Source organism: Silene latifolia, chromosome 2 (assembly GCF_048544455.1).
Source record: "Silene latifolia isolate original U9 population chromosome 2, ASM4854445v1, whole genome shotgun sequence".
Lineage (NCBI taxonomy): Eukaryota > Viridiplantae > Streptophyta > Magnoliopsida > Caryophyllales > Caryophyllaceae > Silene > Silene latifolia.
The window spans coordinates 99,090,149-99,107,004 of NC_133527.1; the positions used below are offsets into that span (position 1 = coordinate 99,090,149).

The 16,856-nt window shown below is 38.2% G+C and overlaps 1 long non-coding RNA gene across 1 annotated transcript; it reads right to left on the reverse strand.

The window, feature by feature from the left end:
- Positions 1–820: 820 nt before the first annotated feature.
- On the reverse strand, positions 821–2,543 carry LOC141629982 (uncharacterized). Its single transcript, XR_012537397.1, has 3 exons — positions 2,340–2,543; positions 1,990–2,121; positions 821–1,067 (listed from the first exon to the last, which is right to left on the reverse strand). It is a non-coding gene; the product is annotated as an uncharacterized LOC141629982 (long non-coding RNA).
- Positions 2,544–16,856: the final 14,313 nt, after the last annotated feature.

Consider the following 16,856-nt stretch of genomic DNA (forward strand, 5'->3'; position numbering starts at 1 on the left):
GCTTGAAGAATGAAATCCGTGCTGTACTGAAATCCGTGCGGATTAGAGTCGGGACGGCCGGATTTGGGCTGGGCAATCCGAGCGGATTCGGGAGAGGGACGCTCGGATTGTTGAGGGGGAATCCGAGCGGATTCCAAGGAGGGACGCTCGGATTGTTGAGGCTGGACGGACGGATTGTCTGCAATCCGTTCGGATTGTTGGTCAGCGTCAATTCTTCTTCTTTTTCTTCCCTTTTCTTCATAAATTCCTTGGGGATTTCCTTGGGGACGCAAGGATCCTTTCTCAACATTGCTCTTCTACTATGATATGTACAAAGGCCTTCTAGTCTTGTCTCTTCTTGATGCTTGGTCATTGAATACAATCAATTTAGCCTCGTTTTGCCATGAAAATGCAAGATTCTTACTCCTTTCCTACCAAGGGATCAAAATCTCAAAGAATATGCAAAACAAAGAACTAAAGATAAGAAATGACCCAAATAGGCACTAAAAAGCATGGAAACAATGGTAATTCGGGGGCTAAATATGCGCCAATTATGGTCACATCAACAATGTAATTTATGCAAAAGTGAAACAGCATAGTCAACTTCGGTTTTGGTGTCATGAGTCAAACCTAAAGTCTCATAATAAAAGTCTAACATATTTTGTAACTTTATTTGTTTAATTGTTGGGTCAAGTAATAATGCAAGTAAATATATAGAAGGAAATTCTGTAAAATAAGCTAACCACTTCTTTTTCATTTTTGCAATAATGTTAAATAATATGGGCACCTCATTTTCACATTCTTTCATAGCATGAACTATAGAAATGCATTGCAAGACAACTAAATGAATGTTAGGTTCATATTGTTGAGAAAAAATTTCACAAGCGGTTTTATAACATCTTAAAAGTTCACAAACATGATGGGCAAGTGTCCACATAGCATCGGTAATATATATATATAGCGCCTTCTTTATAGCCTTCATTATCATTATAGAAAGGAGTTAAAACCGATTTATATGCAATAGCTTGTTCTAACATTACAAATGTTGAATTCCATCTAGTGGGTGTATCGGTACACCAATTTTTAGCCTTTTTTTTTTATTTTGCTTACACAATTTTATATATTCACGTCTAAGGTTATGTGCATTTCTAATCCATCTAATACATGTTCTAATTGGGTGTAATAAAGGAAAAATTTCTTTTATACCTTCTTGGGCGGACAAATTAATTATATGCGCACAACATCGAATATGTACAAGTTCACCATTAAGCAATAAAGACATTTTATCCTTAACATATTCTATACATTTTGTATTAGTCGCCGCATTATCAAAAGAAATAGTCATAATCTTATTAGTCAAATTAAATTCATTAATTGTGTTGTTAATACGAATAAATATGTTATGACCGGTGTGTTTTTCCTCCATACTATCAAAAGCAATAATACGTTTTTGCAAAATAAAATCATTTCCAATCCAATGAACGGTCACACAAATAAACGGTTCACCTTGTTTTGATGTCCAACAATCGCTAGTAAGACTTACACGACCATCATATTTTGAAAAAAATCCTTTTAACTCATTTTTTTGTGTTTCATATTGAGAAAATGAACGTCTTTTTAAAGTATGTCTTGTTACTTTTTCAAAACTCGGGTTTAAGTTCATTTTGTTAAAACGTATTAATGCTTCGCTTTCACCATAAGTAAAAGGTTTTTCGGTCATAGTAACATACCTAGCCATATTATCAATCATTTTTTGCTTGTTATAGATAAAAGGCATACCTCCTCCCGCCGTAGACGACATATAACCTCCAAGTTGAGATTGAACCGGACCTTTAGAACTTGAACCACCCGTTTCCCAATTTTCGGCGGTGATTGAATGTTCCCTTTCCAAGTGTCGTGCACAAGTACCGGTGTCGGAATTAGATTTCCATCTATAAGTAGCATCCTTCATATTTTTTCCTAGCTCCTTGCATATTTGACAAGCTCGGAAAAAATTAGTAGGCTTTTCACCTTCTCCCGGTTGAGGCACTTTATCGAAAAATTTCCACACATAACTTCCACCACTATCTTTCTTAGCTTTGTTGGAAGAAATTTGATTTCGGCTACCTTGAACGGTGGTGCGAGACGATTGTGATGGATGGCCTATTTTTACAAGAATAACAAATTAAATTAGACAAATGTAATAATATAATTACAAAGATAATAAAAAATAATAAAGATTAGTATAATAATATTATTGTTTGTAATTTACAATAACAATAAAATTATTATACTAATTAAGTAATTAGTAAAAATAATGAACCCAACAAATAAAAAGAGGAATATAAAATTATAAATTAAGAAAAAAAATGCAATTTTACCTTCTTCATCTTGATGCCCTTCGGAAAACTCGACATTTGGTTGATGCTCCATAATTTTGATATGATAATATATTTTATATTTATATTTAACTTGGAAAACTATACCTTAATATAAATTTATTAATTAGAGATTTTAAAGAATATAAAAGAAGAGATTGATAAGAGATTAAGAGAAGTAGAGAATAAGAGATTAGAGAGTTGAGTTGTGTGAAAAATGAATTGAGTTAGTGGACTATTTATAGAAAAAAAAATGAAAAAAATAAATAAATAAACAAATGACAAAAGTAGCCAACGACTACTTTCCTACACACACAGACACACTGCTGAAACTTGACACAATTCACGCAAGTCTCAACGGCTAATTTCAATATCAACGGCTATTTAATTCTGGGCTGGGCCGGGCTGGGCTGGGCCGGGCTGGGCTGGGCCGGGCTGGGCCGGGCCGGGCCGGGCACAGCACTAACTTTAAGCGGGCTGAAAACCGGGCTGGGCTGGGAAAAGCAAACACTAGCACAGCCCGTAATGTACACAGTGCTGGGCCGGGCCGGGCCATGTGCTACCGGGCTGTTGGTATTTGGCCCGTGAGACAGTGCTGGGCCGGGCCGGGCCGGGCTGGCCCGCCATGTTGTCCACCTCTAGCTAAAACAATTACCTCTCTCATCCTACCACTCATAGGTTATTAGCATGCATGCAGGTTGTCAATCAAACATCACATACCACGTCCTACTGACTTCCCCCCATTTATCATTTGTCTCAATTATTCAAAATTAAATTTCCCCCAAAATATTTCCCCCAAATTAAACCCCAGTAATTTCAACCGCCTAAGAACTAAACTGCTTTCAAAATCTCCCAATTTTATCGCTTTTTTGTTACCTTATTATCGGTTTCTTCTCCATTTTCTTCACTCATTTGCAAACTGCCATTTTTGTCCATTCAGATTACTTTGTGTAGGTTATCAAGGTAATTTTTTTTTGGTTTTTAGAGTTTTATGATTTTTTCTCTTCATTTATTTAGACCTTTTTTTTAATTTATTGGCCATTGTTATGTAATTGCACTGTATTTGATCACTGTATTTGATCGCCATTGTATTTATACTGTTCTATTTGATCACTGTATTTGCTTACTTCATTTTGATTACCCAGTTATTTTTAGCACATTTAGGACATTTACTTATCTATTTTAGCACATACATTTTGATTACCCAGTGTGTTATGTTGTACTATTCCATTGAAGCACATGCATTCAGATTTTTAATCTTTCGTGTTAATTGAGATTATCCAGATATGTTAGATCTTTTTTATTGTTATGTTCATATTCATTCAGATTACCCAGAGTTTTTTGAAAAATCCCACTTTTGTTGTTTACAATTACTCTTTCTCTGTTAAAATTACAATTTTTTCAGAGTTTTTTTTTTAAAAATCCCACTTCTGATTACCCTTTTGTTAGAATTACACTTTTGTTGCTAAAATAACACTTTATGCTGCTACAATTACACTTTATTTTTGCTAAAATTACACTGTTGGCTGTTAAAATAACACTTTATTTTGTTAGAATTACACTTTTGTCTGTTAAAATTACACTTTTGTTTGTTAAAATTACACTTTTGTCTGTTAAAATAACATTTTATTTTGTTAGAATTAATCTTTTGTCTGTTAAAATTACACTTAATGCTGCTACAATTACACTTTTGTCTGTTAAAATTACACTTTTGTTTGTTAAAATTGTTCTTTTGTCTGTTAAAATTACACTTTATATTGTTAGAATTACACTTTTGTCTGTTAAAATTACACTTTTGTTTGTTAAAATTACACTTTTGTCTGTTAAAATAACATTTTATTTTGTTAGAATTATTCTTTTGTCTGCTAAAATTACACTTAATGCTGCTACAATTACACTTTTGTCTGTTGAAATTACACTTTTGTTTGTTAAAATTGTTTTTTTGTCTGTTAAAATTACACTTTATATTGTTTTTTTTTTTTGGTAAATGGTAAGTATATATTAAATCAAAAACCAATGTACATCACAATGTTTTTCTGAGTATCAGCTATGTATGAGAAGAAAAGTATAGAAAAATGATAGCCCTATCAAAGTACATCAGACAATCTTTGCTAGCCATTCTGATTCTTTCCTAGACAAAGTACCAAAGATTCCTAGACCAACCGAGATAAAACTTCCTTGAGGACCTGATTCACCAATGCCACTGGATGAGTAACAACCTGATCAACCCTTGCCTTATTGCGAGCTTTCCAGTTGCATAGACAATGACCACGACCGACCAAAGACACATCAACTTCTTCTCCAGCTTAGAGACCCCATGATGCTTACTAAACCAGGAGGAAAGTTCAGGAGCAGGAAAAGTAATTTGCAGACGTTGCTGCAATAGATGAATACATTGCTCACTAAAGCAACAATCATAGAATAGATGTTTATGAGACTCCTGATCAGTACCACACAGAAAGCAGGCAGTATCAATTACATATCCCATCTTAACCAGACGATCTTTTGTCAAGAGTCTTCCTTTCATGGCAGCCCAAAATATAAAGGAGGTCCTAGGAATATTCATATTGTTCCAGCAAGTATACCTCCAACTGATTTTGGGTATAACCTCCCGCAACAGTATACTCTTTATCCTCTCCCAACCATTTCCCTGAGGTGTATGCAGGTGCAAAAGTTTTCAGTAAGTGGGCAATTTTCTTCCAAGACCAGCTACAGTCACTAGGTGGCTCATAACTAGTCCAATCACCTCCTTTCATATAAACATGATTCACCCATTTGACCCTTAAGTGATCTTGTTTATTAGCAATCCACCATACATACTTCCCCAGCAAAGTTTTGTTCCAACTCTTCGAAGCTTTAATCCCCAATCCACCTTCATCTTTAGGAGTGCAGCAAGACTCCCACTTAACATTAGGAGTTTTCATATAAGCATCATTGCCCCCCCAAAGATAGTTCCTACAAATGGAGTCAATTTTGTTGAGGATCCCATTAGGTATCAAGAACACAGAGGACCAATAAGAATGTAAACCAGAAAGAACTGAGTTCACCAGCACTAGCCTTCCTGAATACGAGAGGTGTTTTGCACCCCAAGATCTTATTCGAGCAGTTATCTTATCAATAAGCTTCATTCCTTCATTCTTAGTTAATTTCTTAGAAGAAATTGGGATGCCCAAATACCTGAAGGGTAGCTTGCCTCTCTGGAACCCTGATACTTGCAAAATATTATCAATACTCCCTTGCTTCATACCATTAAAATATATATTCGACTTGTCCTTATTGAGGCAAAGGCCAGATGAGACTGAGAAAGTGGAAAAGGCTCTTATGAGCCACATAATAGAGCATTCATCACCTCTTGAGAACATTAATAAATCATCAGCAAAAAGAAGATGATTAAGCTTGAGAGAGCCACACAGGGGGTGAAACTTGAAATCTTGCTGTTGACCAATAACATGTAGAATACGTGATAAATACTCCATGCACAAGGTAAAAAGGAGGGGAGAAAGAGGATCTCCCTGCCTTAATCCTCTACACCCCTTAAAAAATCCAAAAGAATTACCATTCAGGGACAAGGAATAGGAGGGAGTAGACACACATACCATCACAAGATCAATAAATTTCTGAGGGAATTTCAGGGCAGCAAGCATTTGAGAGAGGAAATCCCATTCTACAGTGTCATAGGCCTTCCTAAGATCAATTTTGATGAGACAGCGGGGAGAAGCAGCTTTCCTATTGTATAACCTTACAATGTCCTGACAAATGAGGACATTTTCAACAATGTTCCTGCCTTGAATAAAACCTCCTTGATTGCAACTAATAATATCAGGAAGAATCTTCCCCAATCTGGAGCACAACAGTTTAGCAATGCATTTGTATATAGTATTACAACATGCAATGGGTCGAAATTCCATGACACTACCAGGATTAGTATTTTTGGGAATGAGAGTGATATTGGTAGAGTTAATTTGTTTTAGGAGTTTGCCAGTATGAAAGAAAGTATTCACAAAGATCAAAGATGTCCCGCCCACTATCTCCCAAGAGTCCTTAAAAAATTGGCTAGAATATCCATCAGGACCGGGTGACTTAGTGGAGGGGATAGAGAAAATACATTGCTTGACTTCCTCAATACTCACAGGACGAAGAAGCTCATTAATATGATGATCAGAAACCATGGTACCTGTCCTTACAGTAGGTAAGTGAACACTTTTAACAGCCTTGCTCGTGCCCAACAGGTCCATATAAAGTTCCAAGAACGCCTTCTCAATGTCATTAGGATCAGTCTGAGTAACACCATGCATATCCTTAATCTGGAGGACTTTATTGTGAACCTGCCTAGCCTTGATTTTCCTATGATAATAGCCAGTATTTTCATCTCCCTCATTAAGCCATTCAGTCTTTGCCTTCTGCTGGAGGAAGCTAAACATAGCTTTCTGAAGACCATAGAAAGTTTTGGCAGCCTCCTTCTCAGCTGCAATAATCAGAGTATCATCAGGTTGCCTATGCATTTGGGTTTGCAATTCATCCAGCTGCTGTCTAGCTACCTCAGTAGCTTTCTTAATATCAGAGTACCTGTTCTTATTAAGATCCTTCAGGGGCTTTTTCAAGTTCCTTAGTTTAGTGGTAATTTGGAACATTGAAATCCCATATATTGGAACGTCCCATTCCCTTTTAACTATGCTTTTGAAGTCAGCATCTAAACCCCACATATTGAAATATCTGAATGAAGTTTTCCTACTCTGACAATTCTTTCTTCTGTAGCATATAATAGGTGTGTGATCAAACAAACCCTCATTCATAAAATAAGCATAACTGTCAGGGTATTGATGCATCCAATCCTCAGTGACCATGCATCTATCAATGCGGGAAAACACCCTGGTGGACGGGTCTTGTTTATTATTCCACGTGAAAAAAGCCCCCTGAGCTTGGATATCCACAATATCACAGTAATCCACACACTGCCTAAAATCAGCTATTTCATTCCATACAACACTCCTGCCTTTCCTTTCATTAAAATTCAAAACAACATTAAAATCCCCACACAAACACCAAGGTAAAGAATTCTGATCCTTGATCTGCTGAAGCTCAGCCCATAGACTCCTTCTGTCATCATCATCATTGAATCCATAGACCACAGTAAACCAAAAAACATCTCCTGTTGCCAATTCAGTGACTTCAGCTGTGATTTGTTGCGCAGAACACGCTATTTGAGTAACATGAAACACCTGAGGAACCCAAATAAGCCAAACTCTTCCACCATTGTGATGTATATTGTTATTCATACCATACCAATTCTGTCCCAGGTTATTTAAAATAGAAGAAAAATCCTGAGTTTTGACCTTAGTCTCAACTAATCCAAAAAGACCTACTTTATTGAGGTGCAAGAACCATTTTATTTCAGCTTGCTTATTAGGATTATTCATGCCCCTTACATTCCAACACCCAATGTTATCCATTATTAATTATACTTGGTTCAGTAGTTCCCCCATTCTTTTCTGGACTTCTATTACCAGGACTCACAGCTTCTGCATAAGTTTTTGAAGAAGTTGAAGGAGAGTTATGCTCCTGTCTCACCATCTGAATGATTGGGCTAACAGGCACTAACACACTGGAATTATGGTAAGTAATGCCACCAAATTTAGGGCTTACAGGATTAACAACAGAAGCGTGCATAGGTGCCTTACCCTTCTGACTAGTCACAGGTCTGGGTCTCACAACAGGACGCCATACTTGAACTGGTTTGGTGGGGACATGAGCAGGAGCAGGAGCTGGACCAGGCACTCCAGCTTTCCTGCATTTGCCTGACAGATGACCTATACCCTTGCAAACATTACAGATATCAGGCCTCCATTCGTACTCCACCAGCACACAGACTTCCATACCTTTCTCATCTTTGAAGTAAAGTTTATCAGGAAGATCCTGACCCACCTGGACCTCAATCATTAACCTTGCATAACCTAGTCTGGTTTTATCTAGAGTAGCTCCATCAACACGCATAAATTTCCCAAACAAAGAGCCCAACTTAGCTAAGCAATTCTCCCCCCAGAATTTCAAGCCTAATCCACATAGACGAATCCATATGGGAACAGCTTTAACTTTTTCCTTAGCTAGGGAAGCAGTTTCTGTCCATGGTTTAACCACAAGTGGTTTATTGTCAAACATCGGAAATCCCTGCTTGAGAACTAACTCCTTACATTCCATAGTGGGAAATCGTACGAGAAAAACTCCATTAGGCAAAAAAGATATCTTATCATACTTGTACTTTCCCCATAAGCGGTTCACAAAGCCAGAAAGAAGTTCCCAAGGTGGATTGCCCCCCAAAACATAACAAATAACGGCCGTAGACCAGTAATCCAATTCCGGTTGAACATCCTCAAGGGAGACTTGAAACATAGACGAAGGAGAGGACTTAGGTGAACTTACAGGGGATCTAGGACGCTTACGATTAGAGACCTGAGTCCATTCACCATCCTTGTCTCCTGCTGCATCTTCCTTTTCAGAAACGCCTTCCGATTCAACAATGAGTTCCTGCTCAGAAACGGCTTCAGATTCAACAATGATTTCCTGTTCGGAAACGTCTTCAACTTCAACAATAGTATCCATCTCCAGAGGAGGAATTCCAACCATCTCACTTATCGATCGTGTACTCTTTGCATCTGATGATTGTGGAACATCCTGCACTGAAGAAGCCATGACAGGGGATGCGTCTAAATGAAGATTATTAAGATTGTTAAAAGAAAGTCGTAATTTTGCTTTAGATTTGATTGATTTTCTGAGTTGGGATGATTTAGGTTTAGGTTTCTTTGCCATTTGCAGAAGGAAACCCTAATTATTTTAGAGAGAAGCTAGAGCTTTCTCTCTCATCCTTCGTATACACTTTATATTGTTAGAATTACACTTTTGTCTGCTAAAATAACACTTAATGCTGCTACAATTACACTTTTTTTTGTTAAAATTACACTGTTGTCTGTTAAAATAACACTTTATTTTGTTAGAATTACACTATTGTCTGCTAAAATTACACTTTAAGCTGTTACAATTACACTTTTTTTGTTAAAATTTTACTTTTGGCTATTAAAATTACACTTTATATAGTTAGAATTACACTTGTGTCTGCTAAAATTATGCTTTATGCTGCTACAATTACACTTTTTTTTGTTAGAATTTTACTTTTGTCTGCTACAATTAATTTTTTGTAATGTTAACAGATGTCAGATGGAAATGAGGCTAAATCAGGCAACACCAAAAAAGCAAAGGTGTCTGTCAAGTTGAAGAAGCAGCTTGTTGAGCAGGTTGAAAAACTTAAAATTACTGTTATTTGTATTTTGTGTTATGTAAGGTCTATATGTCACGTTAATTAATACTGGTATCTTCAGCAGATGTCAGATCACGTTGAGGCTAAACCAGCCAAGAACAAAATAGCAAAGGTGTCTGTCAAGTGCCGGCCAAAGCAGCTTGTTGAGCTCGTTGAAAAGCTTAATGATGCCCAGCGAGACGCGGTACGGAGGATCGGTTTCGGTGGTATTTTGGAGCTTAAGCTCAAAACATACCCGATGGGTCATGTTAAAGATTTTCTCAAAGCATTCAGCGACGAATCGTATATTTTTCGGGCAGCTAAAGATAAGGAGTTCATGGTCACCAAGCATGACGTGTATGACTGTTTTATGTTACCACTTGGTCCTAAAACAGTTGATCTAGTACCTACTGGCCGCCAAAAGGATTCTCAAGCGCCGGAGAACAAGCAATTGAAAGATAAATGGCGGAAAGCGTACAACATAAAAGGGGTTAACGAAGGCATTAATTTAGGAATTGTCTTCCAAGATATCTTAAGAAAAAAATACAAAAAAGGAGGTCCTCAATTCTGCAGGCTGTTTGTTCTGCTTGCCATGTCATCATTCCTAACTCCAACTTCATACAGCAGGATTGACTTCAAGCTTTTGAGAGCCGTTGAAGATGTGAACGCTATTACGCAGTACGATTGGTGTAGTTATGTCCTGGAAAATTTGGTGAAGGCCGCGGCAGATACTGGTGAAAATAAACAGACTCTGCTCGGTTGTATCCCCTTCTTAACGATTACGTACTTTCAACATTTCGATTTCCGTGGTACGAGTTGTCCCTGTAATACTCCGTATTTATAAGTCTTGGGGTACTCTATCGAGTAGCCCTTACTCTGTCGAGTAAGGGTAAGTTGCGAGATAAAATAGTTTCTGACCTGTTGGGTACTCGATCGAGTAGCTGGGGTACTCGATCGAGTAAGGGGGTACTCGATCGAGTACCTTGGGTACTCGATCGAGTGTCCGGTTTTACGGGGAGTTTTCTCGGGTTTTGTTAATTATGCGATTAAGGTATTTAAACATAGTCGTCATTGTTTTAAATCACTTTTACAAAACCTAAAACCCTGTTTAAGAGAGAAAGCAACCAGTTCATCTTCCTAATCGCATCCTTAGCAATTCCCGAGTTCGACGGTCGGTTTTGTCGTTATTCGTATCGTTGAGTTCCCTGCGTCGAGGGTAAGCTTTTAATATAATTTTTATAATGTTTTGTTAAGTTTGGTTAAACCCTAATTTAGAGATTGGGGGTTTTGTGTGTAGTTTGTGATGTGTAGCCTCTATGTGTTATATGATAGGAGGAGGGTTCGTAGAAGAGACTTTTTGATACAGCTGTTGATACCGTCTGATTGTTGTGCTTTCCAGGTAGGATTTCCTACTCAGTATTAGTCCCATAATGGGATGATTGTTGATGTGTTGAGATTGATTGTTTGATATAGTAATTGTATTGTGACGGCTGTGATTGTGATTGTGATTGGTTGTCTATGGTTCTCGAGATGCGTTCTCGGCTGAGTGGAGTCACTTGCGGGAGTGGCTTCACGCCCTAGTTTCGCCCTTCGTGGAACCCGCCACGGAAGGGGATGTGCACATTAATGGACAGGGTTATCGCTCGGTATGATGAGCGGGGCTTAGGTGGGAACGGTGCGGTCCCCCACTCAGCGGGGCTGGTCCAAAGGGACGATCAATGATTGAGATGATTGGAATTGGTTGGTTGTGTGTGTGTGACAAGTTAAGTCATTTGTCTGTTTATCTTATTGTTGATATATGTATTGAATTGTGTGATTAGTACTGACCCCGTTTAAATGTTTTAAAAACTGTGGTGATCCATTCGGGGGTGGTGAGCAGTTATTGAGCAGGTGTGATATGACGCGTATGGGATAGCTGGGATGAGTCATCACGTGGCAGTTAGAAGTCTTCCGCTGTGTCAGACGAAGTCTAGTAGCTTTGATAGTTTTAGCTGTAGACCGTATGAGAACCTTGTAATTCCTTTTATTAGTTTTGGTTTGAACATGTAATCACTTAATCTATAATTACTTTAAAAGTACGTTTCTTTATTGTCTTATGATATTCGACCTCGGCAACCGAGATGGTAGTATCCTTATACCTGAGTGGTCCTGGTAAGGCACTTGGAGTATGGGGGTGTTACAAATGGTATCAGAGCGACGATTTTGGAACCTGTAACAAATGAACATAATGAACATAGGGAGTCTAATAAAATGAACCTGGTGTATGTGTAATGGGAGCCCCGGCTGATGCTAGGTTTTGGGTGAGTAGGCGCCCTCACTTCAAAATCTTGGCCCCATGATACTTAAGCCATTCACATGGTATGGGAACGTGGAGTCCGTGTGTATATGTGCGACGTGTAGGTTAATTGTGTTGTATATGGTTTGTTGAAAGCATGTTGCATGATAGTTGGTTGACATGTTGGTTGGAATCGTTGGAAAAGTATATGAGAATGATGAATGATATGGTAGAAAAAGAAAGTAGTTCGTATATGATGATGTGTGATGAAGTGGATTTGTAATGTTGTTGTATTAGCAACATGGAAATAGGATTTGTAGTGTATGGGTGTGGTTTGTGTTATGAAAAGTTATGAAAATTTAAAACATGCGGGTAATACATGATTGAAAGTTGAATGTTATATGAGCATGATAGATGGTAATGTTTGACTTTTGGTAAGTAGTAACATGAAGAATAGAGGTTCAATGATATGTGTTTTATATAACGAATTGGATGAAAAGCATGATGGTTGTTTATAACGTGGCACTTGATAACACGAAGTAGATTATTTTGTTAATTGTATGAGGAGTCGCGCAGATTTGAATGCGTAGTTGTAATCATAATGTTGAAATAATAATGAATGCATAGTACGTTAGGGTATGTGAGATAACATTCGGGTAGTATTCACGAGTCTGCATGACTCGATCGAGTGGGTTTGATTCGATCGAGTGGGTACTTGTCGTTATTTTGACAAGAATCGTGTTTTTGGGCACTCGATCGAGTACCTCGGGCACTCGATCGAGTATTGGGTCACTCGATCGAGTAGCCGGGCTACTCGGTCGAGTAAGTCGAGATCGAAGGTCCGTTTGGGTTCGAGTCGGGGCACTCGATCGAGCATGTTGGGCACTCGATCGAGTAGCCTCAACTCGATCGAGTAGGTTCTGGTACTCGATCGAGTGGGGTCTGTGCAGGTCATATGCGTATTTCGGGTCATATGTTTGTCTTTTGACATTCGTTGCATATTATGTTTAATTCAAAGGTGTTGTATTACTTCTTTATGCATTGTTTTACGTATGTGTTGGTCCTGAAGCGTAAGTTACCCAATCTTATGATGTAAAGAGTGGCACTATGATGAGTATGAGCTCGGTGGGGAGGACATGAGTTATATGTAATTATGATAGATGGTGGAAAAAGAAGAGGAAGATTGGTATAGTTTATTAAGGCATGGCGCACGTTTTGCGAGACGGGATGAGTGATATGATTGTGTGTTGAGTAATGTAAAAATAAGTGAATATAGACAAGGGATGATGTGAGTATAATGAACGTGAGAATGAAAAGATTGAAAGTAAGAATGTGGATAGTGGCAGCTTGAGGTGTGTAAAGAGTTAAGGAGGGAAATGGTTAGGAGTCGTGTGGGTTATGGATTTATGTACTGAAAGTTCGTTTAAAGGGGTTGAGAAGAGTAATATATAGTGAACTTTGTGGAGACATGTCGCGAGGTGTATTTGTAGACAGTGAGTGAGTTTGGGAGGTTTGGTTTATTAAAAGATGAAACTACTGTGTGATTTCCTTGGGTAATTAACGGTATTAAATGAATTCTGATTTCTAGAGATGTAAAAAGGGGGATGCAATTGTTTGAACATTAAACGTTGGTTCTATGGATAGATTAGTGGCAAGTATGAGTGATAGCATAATAAGAGAAGATCCATGGTAAGAAAGAGTGAGATGATGTCGGTAGAAAATAATGGAATTAAGTTGTGGAGCAACGAAGGGGTAACCAGATTTCTAAAGAGTTAGCTAGAAGGAATAAGGAGTTGAACTATTAATTGGTATTATTGAGTGTAAAGAGAAAAGAAGGATAAAAGTAAGCTGAGGAAAATGTTCACCGGAGCTATGTGATATAAAGATAAGAAATCATCGAAATATGTGATGGTATCACGTGGATGTTAGCTAAAGGTTATATAGGAGTTTCAGGGCAACATGATTGGTAATGAGTTTCGAGGAATTAAGGGAGTAAGAAGTTGGTGGAGTATTGGCACGATACGAGATATTTGGTGGAGAGTTGGATGACAATACAAATAAGATAGCATTGGGAATAATGTTGAGGTAATTTTGTGGATGGGTTTGATGTTCGTTATTTGCAATGTTAACCAAAAATGGTAGAAAAACCATGTTATTTTGATATGAGTGTAAGAGATTTGATATACGAGCAATGGTGGCATTGTGGTGTTATCACTAATGGCTAAGAGTGATGGAATATTAGAAAGGTAGCAATTCTAAAGAGGTTGATTTGGTAGGGACCTGATTGTTGTGTATGATTGTGAGAGGGTATAAGATGTGGTTAGATGAGGCGGACGCTATTAGTTGAATAGTGAAGGTGTGATTATATTTGGCAGGAAGTGATGGTTGTGCGAATGGGGGAATATGTTATGAGGGGCATATGAGTTAAACTCGGGCGGTAGGTAACCTTTTTCGAGTGGTGACTTACGTGGTCAGGATTGACTAGTTGGTTGTGATTACGGGTCTGTGATTTGTGTAAATGTTTGTGTGAGGTTCTGACCTCACAAGAAGTGGTATGGTATGATAATTATAAAATTGTTTTATGAATGTTCGGTAATATATATGTTGGACACGGTAATTTAATTTAATGATATCCAAAAAGGTAATAATTTGATTGATTTGACATGGCTAGTTATAATTTTATGTGTATTGATAACACATGTGTATTCCGGGAAATGGCAGAGAGGATGTTCATGAGATGCTTATCTGTTTATCCATATAATATGTTGCGTGGTGATTTAATAAAGTGGATTTGAGTAAGTTTTTCTTGTCTGAGAAGTTATGCTAAGTCAGTATTTATGGGAATTGTATGCAGTTGTGATGTCTATCGGTGTGGTTGTGGTGCCTCGGGTGGTGATCCGGGCACGGTACATAGTGCTGTGATGCGGGTATTTTCGCACTACGGTGTGGCTGTTGGTGGCGGTGTTGTGATGCCGTCACCGGTTGTGGTGGAGTAGGCGGGATGATTATGATTCGGGTTTCGAAAGTACATACCAGTTATACATAGATTGTTGTTTTGTTTGATGTTGATCTCTGCGAGTGTCAGTTTGTGCTGATAGATAGTTGTCTTGCTTATTCATGTTTTCTTTACCAGGTTAAGTTGGGAATGAGGTAGAGTATGATGTGAAATAGAGTTGTATATGTTTCGTTGTTGTCATGGGATAGTGATAATCTGTTGATGGGACACGGTTGTGAGAGGTTGTTACGGTAATTTTGATCTTGTTTTCAGATGAGACATCGGTAGACATGGTAATGGAAAATGATTCGTGGAACATGTGTTGTAATGAGCTGAAAGCGGCAGGTAGTTCATAATCTTTTGTTGAGACAGTGAGTGTAGGGTGTTGGGGAAATTAGTGTCATGATAAGTTGTGTATGAATTTTGCGGTAATGAAAGAAAGAATTTGAGGATCTAGTGTGCGTGTACGTAACGAGTGCGGATCGTGAGTTATGCTTCTGGGAGATAAGTGCCTTACATAGAGAGGTATGTTGTTTGGCAGTAATAATGAAGAGTGGGTATGGTGATTTGCTACGAGTTTATGGTATAGGTTAGGTGCGCTGCCGAATGAGTTGAGGAATGGGAAATGTTTATGTATGGGAGCCTTGGATATAAGAATGGTGAGTGTTTGGTTTATAGACGGTTATCTTTGACATGTGGTGGTACAGAGGGTAATGAGATATAGATATGGTTTGGTATTAGTGAGTTACGAGGACGTAACATTTGTCTTAAGAGGAGTAGGATGCGATAAAACAGATTTTGATGGTTGTACATATGGTAATATATTCGGAAGTTGAATCTTGATGTAGAATAAAAGATCGATTCGTGTTGTGGGTGATTTTATTAAAGGGCATGACCGTGCTTGTAGTAGCGTGATGTTTAGGAGTGTGAGAATATTTCGCTAGTATTGACAGTTGGATGATGAGGTTACGAGTGTGAGTAAACTTCGAGGACGAAGTTCCTTTTAAGGTTAGTAGAATGTAACATCCCGTTTGATGTCTATGAGTGTCTTGGTATTGGATTTGATAGTTGATGATATTATGGAGCTAGCAGCATTAGAGGATGGTAGTTGGTTATGTATGGAGTTGGTGTCGTGAGAGATATATATGTGGTAGATACGATATAGTGAGTCATGTTGTGGAAGTAAACATAGTTGGTGGAGTGGGTGTTAAGAGTTCATGTTCTATGTTCGGTCGAGTTCTTGAGTCCTTAGCTAAGTTGTTGTGTCTTGGTCGAGTCTGTATGGTTGTTTTTATGTATGGGTTGAACTTCGGGGACGAAGTTCCTTTTAAGGAGGGAAGACTGTAATACTCCGTATTTATAAGTCTTGGGGTACTCTATCGAGTAGCCCTTACTCTGTCGAGTAAGGGTAAGTTGCGAGATAAAATAGTTTCGACTGTTGGGTACTCGATCGAGTAAGGGGTACTCGATCGAGTAAGGGGTACTCGATCGAGTACCTTGGGTACTCGATCGAGTGTCCGGTTTTACGGGGAGTTTTCTCGGGTTTTGTTAATTATGCGATTAAGGTATTTAAACATAGTCGTCATTGTTTTAAATCACTTTTACAAAACCTAAAACCCTGTTTAAGAGAGAAAGCAACCAGTTCATCTTCCTAATCGCATCCTTAGCAATTCCCGGAGTTCAGACGGTCAGTTCTTGTCGTTATTCGTATCGTTGAGTTCCCTGCGTCGAGGGTAAGCTTTTAATATAATTTTTATAATGTTTTGTTAAGTTTGGTTAAACCCTAATTTAGAGATTGGGGTTTTGTGTGTAGTTTGTGATGTGTAGCCTCTATGTGTTATATGATAGGAGGAGGGTTCGTAGAAGAGACTTTTTGATACAGCTGTTGATACCGTCTGACTGTTGTGCTTTCCAGGTAGGATTTCCTACTCAGTATTAGTCCCATAATGGGATGATTGTTGA